This window comes from Gastrolobium bilobum, unplaced genomic scaffold, assembly GCF_033153095.1.
Source record: "Gastrolobium bilobum isolate Gb01-03AN ecotype WA unplaced genomic scaffold, APGP_CSIRO_Gbil_v1 utg15653, whole genome shotgun sequence".
NCBI lineage: Eukaryota > Viridiplantae > Streptophyta > Magnoliopsida > Fabales > Fabaceae > Gastrolobium > Gastrolobium bilobum.
Genome location: NW_026895226.1, coordinates 59,799 through 80,736, shown reverse-complemented (window position 1 = coordinate 80,736; position 20,938 = coordinate 59,799). Strand labels below are relative to the sequence as shown.

Here is a 20,938-nt window from a genome sequence, read left to right as displayed (position 1 = left end):
CCTCGATGTCCTTACACTACTGAACCAGTGTACCAAAGTCCCTCGAAGCAGCACCAGCAAGATGCTCAGCAATCACCTCACTAAGTCCCCTGCGGAACTTAGCTGCCAAAAACAACGGAGTAGGAGGAACCATCTGGAAGTGTGCAAACTTCACTAGCTCATTAAACTTAGCCAGGTACTCATCAACAGACATCGATCCCTGTACCAAACGATCAAACTCTCCCTGCTTTCTCTCCTGCACATCATAGGGAAAGTATCGGCCCAGAAAGAACTCCTCAAAGAATGGCCACGTCATGACACGACCCTGCCTCTCAAAAGCACGAGAGGTATGTGTCCACCACTCATGGGCATCGCCCTCCAGCATGTAGGTCGAGAACATCAGCTTCTGTGGGTCTGTACACTGCATAACCCGAAAAATCTTGTCCAGCGACTCTAGCCATCTCGCAGCAGCAATAGGATCCAAAGACCCCTCAAACACAGGTGGCTTATGCTTCCTGAAAGCATTCAGCCGACGATCGATCACATCGCGATCCTCAGCAATCCCCACAAGGGGCTCCCTTGTCTCAGCGGCATGAGTAGCACTGCCGATGTGACTATAACTCTCCTCTTGAACACTAGGTGGAGGCGGTGGCGGTGGCGGTGGCGGCGGTGGTGGTGGAGCCTGGCCAATAGCAGGACCAGCTCTCATCTCCTCCAACATGACTCTCATCATCGTTATGTTCGCCATCCTCTTCGCCTCGAGGACTTCTTCAGTGGTCCTCCGGTTCGCTTCACGAACCTCAGCTGCGGCTATCCGGTTCGCCTCGCGAACAGCTTCCATCATTGCCGCGTTGGCCAATCTAGTGGCCTCCTGATCGGCTAACCTAGCCGCCTGCATCTCAACCAATGCAGTCAGGATAGGATCGGGTTGATCCTCAGAAGTCTCTTGTGTTCTCCCGGACCTTACCATGACTCTGCACAAGTTACACAAATTATGAGTTGATCAGACCCACGCAATGTGATCACATATACAGCATCATAATAAAATTCGACGGAGTAAACACAAAGACAGACACAACCAATCAACCTAGCAATTGCAATACATACAGGCTTTTCCCTCGAACCATTGCTCTGATACCATAAATTTAACACCCCGTATATATCCGGTAATGTTATCATAATATCGTATTAAGCTGCGCTTAATTAAAATGCGGAATTACTTTTTCTTTTCAATTATGATGTCATTAACATTACCAACTTGTTTAATAATCAATTAAGAAAACATCGCCTGTATGTAATTGCAATAGAACAGCTAACTGAAATACCTCATAACATAGATAAAATAAGTGTGGCTCTAGTCACGGAACTACAACAATGTAGACCGGACCATCTAACAGTTTATACAACTCTAATCTAAAAAGCACTAACAGAGAGTGTCATGGACAATCCCCATGCTCACTCAAATAAGGCAACATGCCCAACATCAGTCTCAACAACAACATAATGATAAAAGGCATAAAACATAATCAACATCAATATCCAGTCATGCTAACAAATAAGCAGAAACAACATAATCAGCTAAGCTCCGGCCTCCTGCCGCCTGAGGCATCAGTGCCCATACTACCTGATCCTGAAATAAGCATTCCCCAAACGTGGGGTAAGATCTCTAATCTAGAAATCTCAGTAAGTCAGTGAGTCCTCAAGGATCTTCCACCCCAAGCTCACTTACATGTGCAATATAAGTTCAAAAGCAGTTTATCATTTATCATTTCTAAAACAATGCAATGCAGCAGATAATCATGTCATGTGTGTCAATACTAATCTACTGGCCAGAGACAGTGCAGGTATACGTCTATCACCTACACACCATGCAAGTACCACTTGCATTCACCCCGGTATACCGTCTTGTATGGCGCTACATACTCAGGCTTCCCGTCAAGATGAAACAACACATGCATATTAAAAGCCATTACATGTAAAGTTCAATCAACATATCAAATATCCAAAAGCATGTACACAACATGCATAAACCATACCCCCATGGGACATGGTGGAACCACAACATGGCTAAACCGAGGACTTCCATATTTCAATATATCTCAAATTAACACATCACTAGCATAATCATTCCAAGTGGTCAAATCCCTTAGGATTAGATATCAAATATTCTATTTATTTCTCTACATTAACCATCTCAATTTATCCTTACTAACCATGATACCACAAAATCCACCTATGATAGCACTCTGCATAAAAGGGTTAGATACAACATTCAAATTGTTCTCATTAAGTCCTCAACTATAAATAATTTTCTTACAGCCATCTCTATCTGTGGAGCAGTTAACACCACAGCCACAACATCAGGCTAAGGACTTGCATTAGGTGCTCCAGGGTTGTCACACAGGCTTCTTATGATGACCACACATATAACACAAAGGAATAGGTTGATCAGACTCACACTAAGGAATCACATGTGCAATAATCAATAAGAGTCTACATACAACTATACAACACTTAACCCAAACATACAACAATTAGAGTTCCCTAGTAAGCTGCTTTGATACCATAAAGTGTAACAGCCCATTATGTACCGGTATTGTTAACATTGATTATGATATTAAGCGCAGTTACAATCACAACAGTTTATTTATAAATACAAGTAAACTTTTTCCTTTTCATTACGTAAGCATTTGAAAACAATATAAAACGTAATGATATAAACTGTGATCATAACTGAAATCTATACGCGGAATTAAAATTACACATGCTTAACTATCATACAATGTTTACTTTAAGTTGCTAAGAGGTTCCCATAAACCAACTTAGCATAAATCTTGCTTTTCCACTTTTCCTAACATTGAACATGCTTCTGCCCTATCACTATTGCGCATGATCCACACATTATTAGTTTCCCATCCTTTAGTATGTTAAAATAGATTCAATTAAATTTCCAACAAGGTATCACACACCTCATTTGGAGTTCTATAACTACGGATACGCTCATCATAAGTTGATCCCTTAAAACTGTAAACAAACTCTAACAAAATAGGATAGCACCTTATAAATTAAACTTTTAATGATCCATATACTCAATGATACTAAACATTTATCATGATATAGCCCTATGTTTTAGCTTCATATAGGACAAAACCTCACTCGATTTGGAGCCCTATAACTCAAGTTATATCCATTTTACTAAAACATGTATGAGCTGGGAACGTGTGACGTTCCCCCAAACACGGGACGTTCCCTATACATATAAGTCGTTCCCTAGGGTCATTCTCACGTGTTGTTCCCCTTTTGGGTCCTTCCCACCATTTGAACATAAGGCATTATCATCCCCTAAACCATAGTCGTTCCTGTCCCTGCTATCGGAACATCACTTCCATTTTAACATTTCAAGGTTTAACAACATTAGTTCTAATCCAAACTGGGAGTGATCCATTGCCCAGAAAATTCTTAATTTTGGATACGAGAAACTAGATTCTTGGGGATCTAATTTGACATATCATAAGCCTAATTTTAGTAAGGAACGAGGGAGATATGAATTTTTGAAAACCGTTTACAGAAGCTGCGTTCTACAGTGCGGAACAGAGTAGTCTGTATTCATTTGAAAACTGGGCAAGTTCTACTACTCCAAATAATACCAAATTTTGACACAACATAGCTGAAATCTCAAGCCTGAAAATGATATATGAAACATCTCTATTGGATCTCTGTGGAGGAAGATATGTTCTCCCAAAATTAGCCTAACAACTGTCATTTTAGTATAAATTTCGGCGGCACCTCCTTTGTTTATTCAATCTATCCCACTTTATCAAAAGTGTGTTATTATGCCTCAAGGGTACCTAATAGACAAGGGTGGCACTCAAGGACCAACAATGCCTTGGTGCTCTTACAACTCACAACAATTTAACATATTCTCATCCATTTATGATTCGTTACATACTTTATACAACTTAGAATTATTACAATCATATTGTCCCATTTGCTTGCATTCTTACAATAGATACATAATCATAACTTAAATTAGGCCCATTTCCCTTTCATCACATACATGCTTTACATATTACACAAGTTCCATGAGTTTACATTTACAATTTTCCAAATGATAAATAATACAATTAAATATTTCAAAGTACAACATGATAAATCAACAACTAGACTTAGGCAAATTATGGCATGAACAAGTATGCAATATGCATAATCCTAATTCAATATACAATGTTCAAACCCTAAGTCTAGCCTATGCCAAAGTGGCCTCAAAATGCAAAAATCCTCCAATCTCCAAGTGCTCAACCTATGGGCCTCTTGCCCACAGGTCCAGTCCCACTGAAACTACCTGAAATAATGCACCAAACACGTGGTGAGATATACGAATATATCTCAGTAACCCAGAGGTTCTGGAGAAAACTCCGTCCAATGGCTCACTTCGATGCATATAAATAATATAAAATAACCACTTTTCAAAACGGGATAAAGCAAGAGATTTAGAGAAACTGGGGAATATGAGAATACAAAATACGACGAAGCGGGAACGGTAGCTACCAATACCACGCAACGTCCTCGGCATATAAGCCTATGGGTCTCATCCAAGGCGTGTTCCTAGAACATCCAACCAAGGTACCCCTCCCATCCGCATACACCCGAGACTTCCTAGTGTGCTGTTATCCGATTCACACACCACGACCCTGGGTCAACTGGAACTCCCTCTCGAAGACCTATCCAGTGGAAGTCTGAAATGCCCGAAGGCAAAAATTGTCTACTGGCCAAACACTCGGTACATCAGTACCCTCATAAATACTACATGCATGCTCATGTTATTCTACACTACTCATATACATTTCCTACCATCACCCTCAACGGGTATGGTGGAACACACAAGGGGAACAAGCCCTAGTACCAAGAGATTACCTGTTAGAAGCTCCCAAACTAGGTAGCTTCAATAGTTAGTCCTCTACAGTCATGTTCGAGGAAGGCCACCTACAATGATCACACATAGATGACCATCAATTAACTTGTCCAACAAGCACACCAAATAACATATTGCAATCCTTCCATCACACTATAGGTTCGGCCACAAGGCACAAAATGTTACCCAATGTGTTTCAATCACACCCAATCAACTCCATGGTTACACAACCTTTCTCAACACCAATACAATTCTCATTTTCCTTATATTATCACTTAGCATCACATTCCCCTAATCGTTCCCTCTAGGCCAAAAATACATATCAAGGGGGACAATATTTTCCACTCAATTCATATCCATTACACACTCTTTTTACCTTATTATTAATGATTCAAGGCATTCATAACTCATTTACACCGTTCCTCAACACCTTGTTTTACAAGAACTCCTAGTTTATCCATCAAAATTTGTCTAAGTTACCAAACTTTATCATAATAATTTTTATTGGTTCCATCATCATCATTCACCATTGTGAACATTAAATTCCAAATGGACACTACCATTACATGCCTCTAACTACTTCAATCAACTCACACATATTCAAGATTTATACCCATTTTTAATCCATCATCAAATTAAGTCAAGAGTTGGGGTACTTACCACAAATGATCTCTAAGGACTCCTAGGATGTGTTTTCAAGCATCAAAGCAAGTCAAGCCGCCTCCAATGGCCCACCAAAGCTTCAAAAACGTCACTTTCTAAAGGGATGATCTCTTCACACAGTTCTCCCCACTTGAAAATAAGGGTAGAAATGTGTTCCTCTCAAAATTTTACACAAGTTTGGCTTTGGAATCGTTCGATTCCGTTGAGTGTTGCTTGAGTTATGAATTTCTCAAGTTTTAACTCTTTTCTTCAAAGGTGGAAGGGGGCTGCGGGTTTTGAAGGAGAAAGTAAGGAAGATGATGCACTCTCACTATTTATCATGTGCCCTAATATTCCACTTAAGTGAGGTAGGCCCCACAAGCGCACCTCATTTAAAATCACTCAAACACACCACTAATCTTAATTAACTCTCAAATCATCCAATTAATTTATGTTCTAATCATCATTTTAACATTCACCAAAGTGATTTAATAATTACCCTCAACATTATTTTTTGGATTTCCGATAACTTTTTCCAAACTACATTTTTCTCCCAAAAATAACCATATAACGTTCTCAACCTAGGAACGTCGTTCTTACCATGAGAACTCCGTTCCCCCTATTGGAATAACCTACTGAATATTGTTCCTACCTTGGGAACGTCGTTCTCCCTTTGGGAACAACTTATTGAATACCGTTCCCACCATGGGAACGTCCTGCTGAATGTCGTTCCAACTCCGGGAACGACCATTGTTCAACAATTTTTTTTTTCAAAAAGTGTCTATCCACTCCAAATTTCGTTCTGAATCCATTTCCATCATTAGTTTCATCAAATCAAATGTAATTTTATCATCTCACAGACTTAGGTTGGGTATTTGCAAAATTATCATTTTACCCTTCGTGTGTATTTTTACCTGAATTTCAAGATTTTTACTAAATAAACCCTCTAACCAACATTTTAACTATAATCAAGTGTTTTAAAACTGCGAGGTGTTATATGATGCTTGCTGAGGTGTGAGTCAGAAATCCATACATGCAAAGGAAGAAGGCTATATAAAGGGAAGGAATAGTGAGTGTGCGGGGCTGGCTGGTTTTTCAGCTGCTTTTACCTTTTATTTTTCTGTACCTTTTTATGCAGATTTTTATTTCCTCTGTTTTGATTTTGTAATGAAGTTTGTTCTCTGATTACTCATGTTTGTACAACACTGTGGTTAATCCGGTTGTTAGGACCAGTGCTGTAGTTTAATTTTAAGCACTTTAAGATTCTGCAATTTCCAATTTCATTTGCTATTTTTGACCTCCATTCTTATGGATAGGAGCTAATCTTTTCTAGGTTGGGTGTAGGTACCCGAACCTCAGTTATGAACTTGTGCTGATTACTTTTGTTGAAAGTTGATTCCCTTTTTGTTTAACACTGTGTTTGAATTTAAATATTCTATTGTTAAGGACTGATGGTAGGATATTATTTTAGGAATTAGCCATTGAGAGATGACTAAGTCCAAAACTGTGTTAAGCACATGGACTTGAGTGAGAGAGCACTCAAGGGATGTTACTCAGAGATGAGAACAACCTCCATGTAATTTTGGATTGGACTATACAGGTCTTTGCTTCGTTTAGAACAGAGATGTGCAAATGTTTGTTTAGGACAAAAATGATTTTAAGAGATTAAAAGCAATAAGAAAGAATCCATCACTTGGGAATTAATTTTTAGTGACTTGTAATTAGCACTCATTCAGAGGCTGTTGGGAAGGGGAACCGAAACTCGACCTACTTTACAACTTATTTTTCACCAACTTAGATTTCTTTTCCTTTGATTTTTAACATCTCACTTCTAATTCTGTTTATAATTTCTTTATATAAAAAAAAAATTTCAATCAAATGTTTAATTTGTTTTCTTTCCATTTTCCAATCTTCAGTTTAAGAAATCAAATCTGAAAATATAAAAGAGTACTTAGTGTCACTGGTCAGTAGCATTTTAACTCAGGTTTTGAGATTATTTTGTTTCTTTTTATTGTTACCTCATTTTTAGATTAAATTCAGTTTTAGCAATTACAAAGTTTAGTCAAGTAACACACGCTAAAGATCCTTGTGGGAATGATAAAATGGTCTCAAATACGCCCTGTATTACTTGTTGTCGCATATACTTGCGCGCTACTTGCATAACTGTTAGCAAGGCAACAGTATGATTATATGGGCTTTCATAAAAAATATCAGATTATTCATTCAACCTATTTTATAAAACAAAATACACTAATCAATAAAAGGCCAAACCCAAAATGGGATGATTGATATTGAAGGGATTGTGGAAAACAAGTGTATCTGGGTAGGTATTATGATAAGAATGATTGTGTGTGTATGTGGCAGTTATTTTTCCTATAACTTGTTTTAAGTGGCTAAAACAGGTGGTTTTATTTTTTCTTCTTTTGTGGGTTTTGTCTTGGATGTGATTTGGAGAGACAAAGGAGTGTGTGTGTGGGGAATTTTTTTTGTGGTGACTGACTAGATGGTTTTGTTTGGGTAAATTTGTCTAGGTGGATTTGACACAGCACATGCAGCTGCTCGGTGAGAAACTGCCCCCTCCTCTAGTTTACCAAGCTTGAAATATAACTTTTCTATGTCTTGAACCGAATCAAATATAAACTTTCATTCCAGGAAATGTAAGGTTCAAAGGAAAAAGCTGTGTTCATCCCTCTATGCAATGCATATGATAGAGCAGCCATTAAGTTCCGAGGAGTAGAGGCAGACATAAACTTCAACATAGAAGACTATGAAGAAGACTTAAAGCATGTGATCCTTTGTGGATATTTTCTTTCTTTCTTTAAAGAGACATTTATTTACCTTATGTTGAAGAGTCATATAAGATACACTACATCTCCTACAATCATTAATTTTGTATCTTGAGCTATTTCCGTGATTTGGTTGAATGTGATGTTAATAGATGAGTTGATTGCTGATTGCTGAAGGAGTGTTTGTTTTGGGAGTGTTTGTTTTGAATGTTGAGTTATTCTCTTGAGTCATATTAGTATTTGTGCTTCATATTTTGGTATGCACGCTGATTTCTGAAGAAGTAAAGCTTTCATACCAGCAACCATCTAAAAACTCCAACCTAATATGATCAGAATCCATTCTTATTTTTTTTTTTGTCAACATCCATCCATTCTCAATTAAGTAGACTAAGAATGAACTTCACCAGGATGTGGGTAAATTGACTGGTACATTGAATTATTAAAATATAAGCAACATTGTGATGTTTAATATCCCTCTTGTTTAAATTGTTAGTAAATCTAATTTCATCTATTTCTTATCTTCTATAATTTTCTGGATGATTATTCGGTGAAAATTTGTCAATGTTGTATGTTTGTTTTCATGTCTTAGTTTCTTAGTGTAACATCTCGTCAGCAGCCGGTGAGTTAACCTACATATGGTACACTAGCGCTCTACAAATTATGAATTAAGCGGAATGCTTAACATGCGTATTAATTCATACGAATAACTTTTTCTTTTATCCTATTAATGTTTTGATTTACCTTACATTAATAATTTAACGCATATCCTATTATTCCCAGCATTGCCACTTACAAAACTTACATTAATAATTTTGATTTACAAATTATGGTACACTAGCGCTCTACAAATTATGAATTAAGCGGAATGCTTAACATGCGTATTAATTCATACGAATAACTTTTTCTTTTATCCTATTAATGTTTTGATTTACCTTACATTAATAATTTAACGCATATCCTATTATTCCCTTCATTGCCACTTACAAAACTTAATTCCAAATATTATGATTTGCATAGTCCCATACCTGTACAAATTTCTTGAACGGTCTACCTATGTCTATTCTATTTATGTACTGGACAGATATATTCCATTCAAATATGATCATAGAGACCATTCCGAACAGAAAACCTACGGACAACATAACGACTGTAATTCGAATAAATCCAAATTACTGTAATACAGAAAATCTACACAAAACATAATTAAACATTATCAGACTTAGAATTCATTCATGAATTCACACAGAATCTGACTCAGTGTCAGTCCTGAACACAATTAAACCCGTGAATCTTAATTTGCAACAGATACAAAACATATTATAATACCTCGTACTGAACTATGGCTTAAAGCCAATACACAAATACATACAGAAATTCATACTTCATTACAGATTATCAAAGGAAAGGCTAAACATGCCTTTCAAAAAGATAACAACTATCAACATGCATGGATATTACAAATGCCTCAAAAAGTATATACATATACACATATATCAAAATACAAAATCCAGCTCCAACACTAGCCACTCTGCACAGGCCTCTTGTCCCGAGATGACTGCTTAACAACTACTGGAATACCTGAAATATATCCCCACAACATTGGGTGAGAAATAAATTTCGTAAACTCAGGGTTTATGGAGAAGTCTCCACCCATGAGTTTTTTTCATGCATGAAAGGTCAGATACGTAGTATAACATACATCATATAATCACATAATAATATCAGACTACTTGCCTGCACAAATAACTCCAGGAATTATTCCTAAGAGCAACCAGAGCCAACCAGTCCAGTGCACTCATGGCCTATCTGAGTATGTTCATTGTACAAGAACCAACATTTCACAACTCAAACCACATCAAGCTTACTTGTACAATAAGTAATCAAGTCAAATCCTGGTAGAACAAACGGAGAAGAAGAATCCTTCTAAACCAATAACTTACCTCTAGTAGCTCCTAGCAAGGTTACTTGTACAACAAGTAATCAAGTCAAATCCTCCGAACACTAATCAGGAATCACTGTATCTTCCGACTCACACCTGTACCCGGATATACATCAGATTTGACATACACACAACAACTTATAACACAAGATTCATATCTTGTGCAATCCAAATTACACTCTTTACAAATTCACTCTTAACAATTCATGCCTATGCCACAAGTCAACCTATCCTTAAATTTGATATTAGGTTAAACCTACATCCACACATTAACAATTAGAGACTTAATCATTCAAACTTACTTACACACTTTTTATTTAAGCTTTTATGGTTCAGTTATCAATTAACTTCAATTCCAACCAAATTAACCAAACATAGTCGAACCTTACACAACACATCCATACACATTCACACACATTTTCATGCTTCTCGTTCATCATTCTTTACACCACTTTAACATTTAATCATGCATCAAAACATATACTTGAGCTTAGCTTTCAAATCATTGATTTTATATCCTTTAAGTGTCAAATTATCTTTCACAAGTTCAAACACTTAAACTAACCATTCACTTACACTTTATTCTAATCAAATACATATAACATCATTCAAAATAAATTATACAAAATGGATACCAGTTAACTTGAAATGGCCGAAACATGCATATTGAAATTCCTTAACTTTTATGCATTCAAACTTTAATCCAATGACACCACACCATCATATACATATTGAATTCATGTTATAAACATTGAATTTATCATTTTGCACATAAACCCTAAATTAACTACACTTGGCCGAATTGTTGTATAGTTAAAGACTTAGGATTTTTTTTGTATTTTATCACACAGTTCCACTAACAAATCATCACACAACCTTAATTCCATCATCAATCATATATCAACATATCATTATCATACACTTAGTATGGATAGTCAAATTTACAACTTGAACATCAACACTTTGCATTCATTTTTCTTAACATATAAATCATTAAGTAAACTTTAAATCATTAATTAAACATCACACCATATCAATTAACATGTAAGCATCATCAAATCATATCAAACCCTATTTACTATTCATGGCCAAAATTGATAGGTTAGGGATAGGTTTGATTCTTGCAATTTTTCAAGAATACAAGATATTGTCTTTGATTTACAAGATTAAACGACCAATTTCCAAAATAAAACCACTTCAAAATTAATCATCAACATACATAGAAATTCATGTTGAATACAAGAAAACAAATGTTCATAAATCATCATCAAATCAACAAAGTTGTTAACAATTACCTTATATAGCTTCCTTTAGGTAACCTTAAGCTTTTTCCAACATAAAAACCAAACAAAACTCATCCAAAACACCAAAGTGCAGCTGCCATATTCAACCTTTAGAAGGGATTATTTTACTCAATACAAGGCTAGAAGGTATATGGTTTGAGGGCTTTTGCTCACAAGCTCACAAGGAATCTTTTTCATGTTGAAACTTTCTTGAAATTATGACTAGAAATCAAGTTCTCTCAAACTCTCACTCACCATGGATGCTTTAGTCATGGAGGAGAAGAAGAAGAGATGTTTGATGTGTCTTGAAGAAAAAATAGGAAGATGACAAGTGGTTTGAAATTAAAAGGTTTAAAGCTTTAGTTTTTATGACCTTTTCACCTTTTTAACTTAGTTTTTTCTATCCAACTTTAACCAAACTTTCAAGACAAGACAAGCACTCCTCCCATCAGATTTTTGTTCGTGAAATGCACTCCAAATGGTGTAGGAACCAACTTGCACAAGTGGAGAAAGAATGACACACAATTTTTGAATTTTCAAAGCTTAAAGTAACTTAATATCTATTGGTTTTCACTTTACACATTATTAACTTGAATTTTTGACCAATCAATCATACAATAACATAATTACACATCACATATAGCATAGAAATCAAGACAATCATCTTTGACCAAAGATTAAACCTAGGTGTGAAGTTAAAGCTTACTTTTTAAACTAATTGAATTTTTAATTAATCAAACTTTGACCTATTTATTTAAATTATTCTACACATCAATTAATTAAATTAAACACATATGCAAACCTTAGAATTTACTAGAGAATTTAACTAGACTGTCAGAACTCTGTTCAGACCTAGTTTGCAAAATTACCAAAATACCCCCGTTACACAATTTTCTGTATTTTTGTCTCTAAATACGGCTTATGTTCTTTTTAGGTTCTAATTGACTTCTTAGGTATGAATTGTATCCTTACGTCTATTATCATGATAGTTTCATGATTCAATTGACAGAATTTTCTTAACAGACACAGAATTTACACACTGTCTCGTCTCATGTAACTATCAAACTTCAAATAGTTTGAGAATTAGGGTTGTTATACTTAAGTTTTAGTTAGTTATGTTGACTGAGATTCTGTGTTCTTTATATGATGAAGCAACGATATGCAACAAAGGTAAGATTCCCTATCGTGTGGACAAACACCTACTGTAGCCATCCACTATACCGTGAATATGAGCTTATAGAGGAGAATGCCCTCGGTGTATACTGGGTACCTTGTATACATGTTAAAAAGACTATAATCTACTTTGTCATTGCTGCTTTTTATTAATTTTTCTTCCTCCTTGTATTATCAGGAGTAAGAAATGCAGCTCAGAAAAAGCTTTTGGATGAGCTTGGTATTCCTGCTGAAGATATACCCGTAGATTAGTTCACCCCATTGGGTCACATGCTTTACAAGGCACCTTTTGATGGCAAATGGGGAGAGCATGAACGTAAGACAATTTAATTGTTTTTAATTTTTACCGCAAGCAGGTTTTGTTTTATATGTATCCAACTAGGATTAATTCACGATACTTTAGATAATTCAAACCTAAATCGGACATGCACCATTAATAGTTGTTCCAGTCTTATTCGGATTGGATTATTTTTATTTTAGCCACATAGGTGCCTAATCTGCTGGTATGGTTGCTGCTTAATTCTAAAAGGATATTTTCTTGAGATAGTATTGACAACTACTTTTCTTTTCGTTTTCCTTGATTGTAGTGGATTATCTGTTGTTTATTGTCCGGGATGTTAACGTTCATTCAAATCCTGATGAAGTGGCTGATGTCAAATATGTGAACCGTGATCATTTGAAGGAGCTCTTGAGGAAAGATGGTGAGCGTAGATGAAATTCGCAAGGCTCAATGGGCAGAAGGTCCAGCCAACATCCTTGCCATTGGGACTGCAAATCCATCAGAATTATAGTACATGTGTGTATGCATCCTACTGGCCAGAGAATAAAAATGTAGGGATTACATACGTCTACAACCTACAGTACAAGGAACACCACTTGTACCTCGCGCACAGATTCACCATCTTGTATGTCTCCACATACTCAGGCTTACCGTCTAGGTAGTACACTACATACATATCATATGACACTTGCATTCAATTAAAACATCTCAATAGCATTTCAGTAATCATCACATAATTTCATAAAAACACATCATGCATATAAATCATCTCTCTATGAGGTATGGTGGAACCAATAATAGGCAAAATCGAGGACATGAAAACTTACCTTATCTGTAACATGCTCCAATGATATCTTAGTATCCAAAGGACCACAATCATAGGCCCTCACAAAAATCACAACCTATTTCAAGATATAAAGGCAATTAATAAATATCCTCGTTTACGACATTCTTTTATTTATTATCTTTTAAGTAGTCATTCTTGACGTAGTGACACCAACTCAAGGTGGGATAAACTAAGTCCACTCCCTAAGATCCCTTAACCTTAGAACATCACTTACTAGTACAATAGAGTCTATAATTCATTTCCTTTAAGAACATTCCAAAGAAATCAACTCTATTTAAGAATATGACAACAAACTTCGCTTACCATTTTTAAAAATGCAGTTGCAAATATTTACCAAAAATTTTGAGATTTTAATATGTTAAACTAGATATCACAAGCTTTCCAACGACATATTTTATGTCTCAATTGGAGTTGTATAACTCCGGTTATGATTTTTGCAAAGTGATTGTTGCAAACTGAATTTTCAACAACCAAGATGTGACTTCAAACTAACACTGAGTTCAAAAAACTTATCCAATGGCTATGAAATTTTACAGGGTTGTGTCTCTATGTGTTAGCTACACATAGATCCAAACGGCACTTGATTTGGAGCTCTGTAGCTCAAGATAATGAATTTTTAGCAAAACAGGTTCGTTGTTGTCTCAATATCCGCGGATATCATATCCGAATATTTCGCGACAGAGGCCAAAAACAGCAGCCTAGCACGAAATTATCCATTAAAATTCCATCTTTCACCTAGATACACCTATCCCATCGACTTAGCATGTATTTTAACACTTAGGTTTATCAACCAACGTTCAAATTATCAAAACTCATAATTTTACATCTTCAAATCATGTTATATTCATGAAAACACAAACGGAAGTGTTGAGGCATATACCCATGAGCTTCAAGACAACAAAAGGAAGGGACAATAATGTTCTTGAGCCACTCTTCAGCTCTGCCTCACCACAAGCACGGAAATGACATGTTGAAAATGGGTTCTTTCATTATAAAGGGAGCTCCTTGATGGTCCAATGTGTGTGTAAGTAACTCAAACCAACAAAACAAGGGGAGGCAGCCCTCACCAAAACAGAATCCATGACATTCCAAGAAAAGGTTTTTCTCCTTCAAGATGGTGGCTTTCAAGACTCTACAATGGTGGGATATTTATGTGGTGAAGAAAGATAGTGTCTTGCTTAGTTTTTTCATAGAGGAAGAGTAGTTTCTTGGAGAGGAGAGTGTATGGAGAAGGTGCTGAACATAAGGGCAGCAAGAGAGGCACGTAGGATGCATAGAATCTGCCCTAGGTTTGTGAGCAAGTTCCTATTTATAGGCACACTAATTTAATTCGTCGCTATTAGTTTTAATAGTTCCGCTAATCATTTTTCTACCAAACTTTAGATTCTAAACCTAGACATTTTTCCAGGAATTATCATATTTTTTTTATAATTTTCGCAGCACTTTGCTGGTACGCATTTTATATGTAGCCGGTATTAGTTCTGACATCACTGCTCATTATTCTTACTCCAAACTTGATATCTCTGACCTAGATATTTTTTTAGGAATATTTATATTTATATTATAGTTTTTCAGGATACTTCACCAGTACACATTTATACCGTGAAGCAGAACCGGTATCTGGCTATCTGCACTTTTCTTCAGAAAGTGACTTTAAGCATTATTCGACTTTCTAAATAATTTTCTTATTATAATTATGCATAATCTTAATCAAATTCATGCTCCGACATCGATAATCTTATTTTATTAAATATTTAGCGGTGCGGGTTCTTACACCAAACATATTGAGATTGACTGCCATTTTATTGAGAGTAAGTCCTTTCTAAAGAAATCATCATTGAATTTGTTAACTCCAGCGATCAGCTTGCTGATATTCTTACTAAATCACTTAGGGGACCACGAATACAATTTATCTGTGACAAGCTTGGTGCATATAATATATATGCTTCAGCTTAAGGGGGGCTGTCAGAATATCTTATCTTTCATTATTGGTTTGTTGTATAATTGAAGAATGAGTTTCCATTCTTTAGCATATGGGTTTCCACTTCCAATATGGGTTTCCATAGTTGAAAATACCATATAGCTTTAGAGAGTTCTCTAAGCAATTCTAACATTCCTTTCTTCACTGACTCCCTAACAAAAAACACGGTCCCACTTTCGTCCTTTAAAAAAAAACGCATATTAATCATTTTTTGGGATTATATTGGGTCTTCATTGAATTTTCTGAAGGACCACATATTTAAAGAATTAAAATTATAGATGGACCAAAAGTTGACTCTTTTTTTTGTAAGAGATGAAAGTGGGGATCACATTTTTTGTTGGGTACTCAAAAAGGGCTTTATTTTTGTTTCTATTCTATTCTTTTTTTCACCCATTTTCTACATTGACCGAAGGATAATGTGCTTTCAGGTTTTGCCAAATAATGTTTTCTTTCGAGTTTTGAGATTAGTTGTTGAATGAAATTTGGATTAATAAGTATTACACAAGTATCATTCCAGCTCTTTGCGCACGTGCATATTTTTAGTTAGCTAGCTTATCTTGTTCAGTTACTTAGTTATGCTCTATAACTTTTACGTCTTTCATTTCTTCTTTTCTTATTTTACTCAAATTAAGTGATGGGGCCAATTCAGAAATTATAATATATAAATCTTTCAACTTTTGTATATTGGCAATCTAAAGTTGTTACAAAATATGACAAATATTGAATGTTTAAATCTGTCAAAATATAAACAAATTGCAGAGGTTAGTAAACCTCTAGAAATACAATATTTGTGGGGGTCTGAAACCTTCAGAAAATACTCTAACAAATTGTGAGTTGTACACAAAGAATTGTCTAAAGAATCGCTTCATATTGATAGCAAAACTCAACAGTGAAGAAAATGAGCCTCAAGTCTGAAGATTAGATTAAAAAAACATGGGAGACAACAATGATAAAGTGATAATTTAATTCAGTGAAGAAGCATTACAGTCTAGAAAACACAGGACATAACAATAATTAGCACGAATGGTCATTCATCTAGCGTGTAGGTTGTAACAATAAACAATCTCTTTACCCCTCCCTTTTTACATTTACAACATTCTAAACATTTCAACCTTTTCAATTGTATTATGCAAAGCAAAGATGTGGAATTGTGAGTATTCTAACGTGATTGATGCGTCCCAATGAAAAAACTACATTATATGATACAGAGAAAACTAATCCAAAGGAAACAAAAACATGCATTATACATACTCATTTCTAATCTAAAGAACATTATAATATTCAGAAAAAATAATATCTACAAATCGAAGTGGTTCCTCCCCAGCCCCCATCTTTACAAAACTTTAATTTTCGAAAAAATATCTCTGCACTTCACTATGGTCTGCAATCAAGACAACTGAGTAGAAAAAATATGCATTGAGAGATTAACAATTGAAGTTCTAAGCATTAGGAAAGTTAAAAATATTAATTAATATTTGAACTCCTATGCGGTTATAGATTTCTAGTGCTAATGTTATTCACTCCACTCCATTCACCCTTCTCAAAAACACTTGCAGTTTAGAAGCAGCCACATGTTAGCATTCCATTTAGTAGCATAACTTAGTTAATACTTTAGGCTTCAATTTGCTTGACCTACGAATTCTGAAATTTCAATCAGTTACACAGAATGGGAAAAAAGCCGAACTAAAAAGAAGGCGAGGTAAAGTCAGAACTAAAAGCACCAACAAAACTTTGAAGTTTGAACTATGGTTAAAGAAACTCCATGGCCAGAAATAGTGCAATGGGTTCCGAAATTAGCAATACATCAGTATTGAGATACTAAAAAAGAAATTAGCAACAGAACATTCACATTTATTGATTTATGTGTATCCATTCCATGGCGAATTACAAATTAACGAATGAGAATGAAATACAAAGTTCAAAGAACTAAACAACCTCGTACAATGATTTGAGCCACTAAAATAGTGATATCGTCGATCTTTCCTCCCATATGATTCCCTCCTTCTTTAGAGAAACATCTTGAAAAGGGTTCGACAATCTTTAGACATATGCTCAACCAAATCATTGACTTCCAATATTCCTTCTGGCCACTCAGAATTTCTTCAATACCATCATCATTAAAATTATCAAAAAGGCCATCACTTCCTCACATTAGAATATCCTATGCCTCTACCAAAATCTGATACTCAATTGTAGAGTCAAGACGATTATTTAATTTTGCTATTCCCCAACTGAAATGGTGTATTCCAAAGGATATGTAAAAGTCCTTTTCTTTTCACATAGTTTTTAGATAAAAAAAATTTACAAGCTTATTAATATCATAATCAAATTCTCATTATAATTTTTTATTTGTTGACACATTAATATTTTTTAATAAGAGATATTTTGTGAAATTTCTTATAAAATTATTTTATACAATGATGATGGCTCAAAAATTTAAGAAATAAATAATACCTAACAATAAAAATTTATAATCACTAATGATTAATCATTAATATTATAATAAAATTTTTAAAAATAAAATAAAGAAAAGAGGTACATGTGCCGACCAACAAGCTAATAATTATCATACTATCAATTATCAAAGATGTTGAAGTATGATAATATGTGTCCAAATGGATAATAATAAGAATTCTTTTTATATATTAATATGAATAAAAAAATAATCTCTTTAATAATATAATAATATATAATGGAAAAAGTGTTTGTCATTTTAAATGAAATAAAGTTATGTCATTTTAAGAGAGAAATAGACACAAAAAAATATTTTTTATTTAAAATTTAAATTAAAAAAAACCACTCACTTTCTCTCCCATGATTTATATTCCTTGTGTCTATCTATCTCTTAAAATGATATAACTTATGTCATTTAAAATGACAAATACCAAACCCATATATAATTATAATATAATATTTTAAGAAAAATAAATTAAATTAAACTAAAACAAAATCAATTACGATATTAATTACTTAAGGGAAAGGATGCTTGAGTTGTAATTATAAATAAAAATCATAAAACCATACTCACGTAGTGTTAAATCATGCAACATAAATAAATAAATATATATATATAAATATATATATATATATATATATATATGACTTGAACTCAATACTTTCGTGATATAATTATATAATAAGATAATATAAGAATTTTGATCACACAAAATGTGTTCACATGCAAATTGAATGATCTGCACTAGTGCATTCATGCAGATTCAATGAAGCAATTTATATGAATATTTAAATTATTTTAAAAAAAAAATCATCACTTTTATTTTCCTTATTTTCTTAACTAGCAAAACTGGTGTATTAATGTAGTCACTATTTTTTCTTTCTTTTTTTGACAACAATGTAGTCACTCTTAAACTACACAAATGACAAAATATATTAGTCGTTCAAAAGATTAACCAAACGTTATTTATACATATTTCAAAAGTATTTTTTTACGAGGTTGTATTAGCATGCAACAAAGGATGTTATTGAATTCAATTAAAAATTATTAAGAATCTGATTTCCCTTCATTCAAAAAGTGTTATTAATGTAATTTAGTTTTTTTTTTCAAAAAATATTATTAGAAACATATGATCATAATGCATATCGGTGTGATCTCAATTTCTATTCAATGCTAGAGTTTTGACCATGGTCAGTCGCGGTGACAAGTGAATTTAAGTGCTTGAAATTTTCCCAAATACTGGTAGCTCAAATGGACCATATATAGTTGTTGGTATCACCTCTACCTCCAGTTTTGATCTTATAGAGACAAATAGTGAGTAAAGGCCACATGTAGAAGATGGCAATATGATATTGCTAAGACATACTGGGAACTTATTGCATCATGCTTGCCCATTTCACCTGCACTTTCCTTGAAGAGACATTGCCATGCATAGATGAATATCATAAAAGATAAAATAAGAATATAAGATAAAAAATAAAAGGGTGAGGGGTTAAGCTGCCCTTCCCGTCTGCCAGTGACATATTACTTACAATGTCGAGCTTTGTAGATCGCTGAAGTGCAGAGCTAAGGAATCTAGCGATTCAAGTCGTATGGCTCCACCTGAACTTGTGATCTTGCTGCTTGACTTGTAATCCTGCTTAGACAGTTGATAGTGGGTAAAAATCATCGCCAAAAAGACAATAATGGAATTGACCATAAAGACAGGGGATAGCATGGTATTAGATGCAACACAGACTTAAGTTTGCAAACTTGTGCATGTGTCATCCAACCCCAAAAAGATGGCAGTGGGCGAGAGAAGGGGCTAGCCTCCTCGAGTACCAAGGCTTATTATGCCATATAGTGATATAAAAAATTAAAAATAAAAGAATTGTTACATCCTGATTATTGTTAAATATTTAAGCATATAAAAGGAAAAAATAAATAAAAGTGCTTTTGTCATAGGGTGCTTCCCATTCATGTCATCACCAGTTCATTCTTGAATATTTAAGTAATATCATGAATGAATCACAGAATGACAAGCAGCTTTGTAGGTCTGGTTACGTTTTTTAGTTTAGTACAAGAATATTCCCAATTGCTTTCATAGCTCAGTTGGTTAGAGCACCCGTTTAGTAAGCGGGAGGTCTTGAGTTCAACTCTCAATGAAAGCAAATCTATTTGTTTTACCTTTTTTATATATATATATTTCAGTTCATGAAAAGGAAAATAAAAAATAAACCGGGAAATCAACATTGGTCCCATTAAATAGAACAAAAAGGAATACTTATGAACCTTTAAAACCTAGTTAATTTTGATCTCAAACATATATGATCTTAACAAGTGAACTAGGTCCTACATCCACTAAAACATAAGGACAACAACATTGATGAACTTGGATGCAGAATTTTAGAATTGAGTTCAACTCTCAATGAAAGCAAATCTATTTGTTTTACCTTTTTTATATATATATATTTCAGTTCATGAAAAGGAAAATAAAAAATAAACCGGGAAATCAACATTGGTCCCATTAAATAGAACAAAAAGGAATACTTATGAACCTTTAAAACCTAGTTAATTTTGATCTCAAACATATATGATCTTAACAAGTGAACTAGGTCCTACATCCACTAAAACATAAGGACAACAACATTGATGAACTTGGATGCAGAATTTTAGAATGAG

General features: G+C 34.5%; 1 non-coding gene and 1 pseudogene across 1 annotated transcript; both read left to right on the top strand.

Annotated features, from left to right (window-relative positions):
• Positions 1-12,684: 12,684 nt before the first annotated feature.
• LOC133300648 (isopentenyl-diphosphate Delta-isomerase I-like) lies at positions 12,685-13,429 on the top strand (annotated as a pseudogene).
• Positions 13,430-20,353: 6,924 nt separating this feature from the next.
• TRNAT-AGU (transfer RNA threonine (anticodon AGU)) lies at positions 20,354-20,427 on the top strand. Its single transcript has one exon. It is a non-coding gene; the product is annotated as a tRNA-Thr (tRNA).
• Positions 20,428-20,938: the final 511 nt, after the last annotated feature.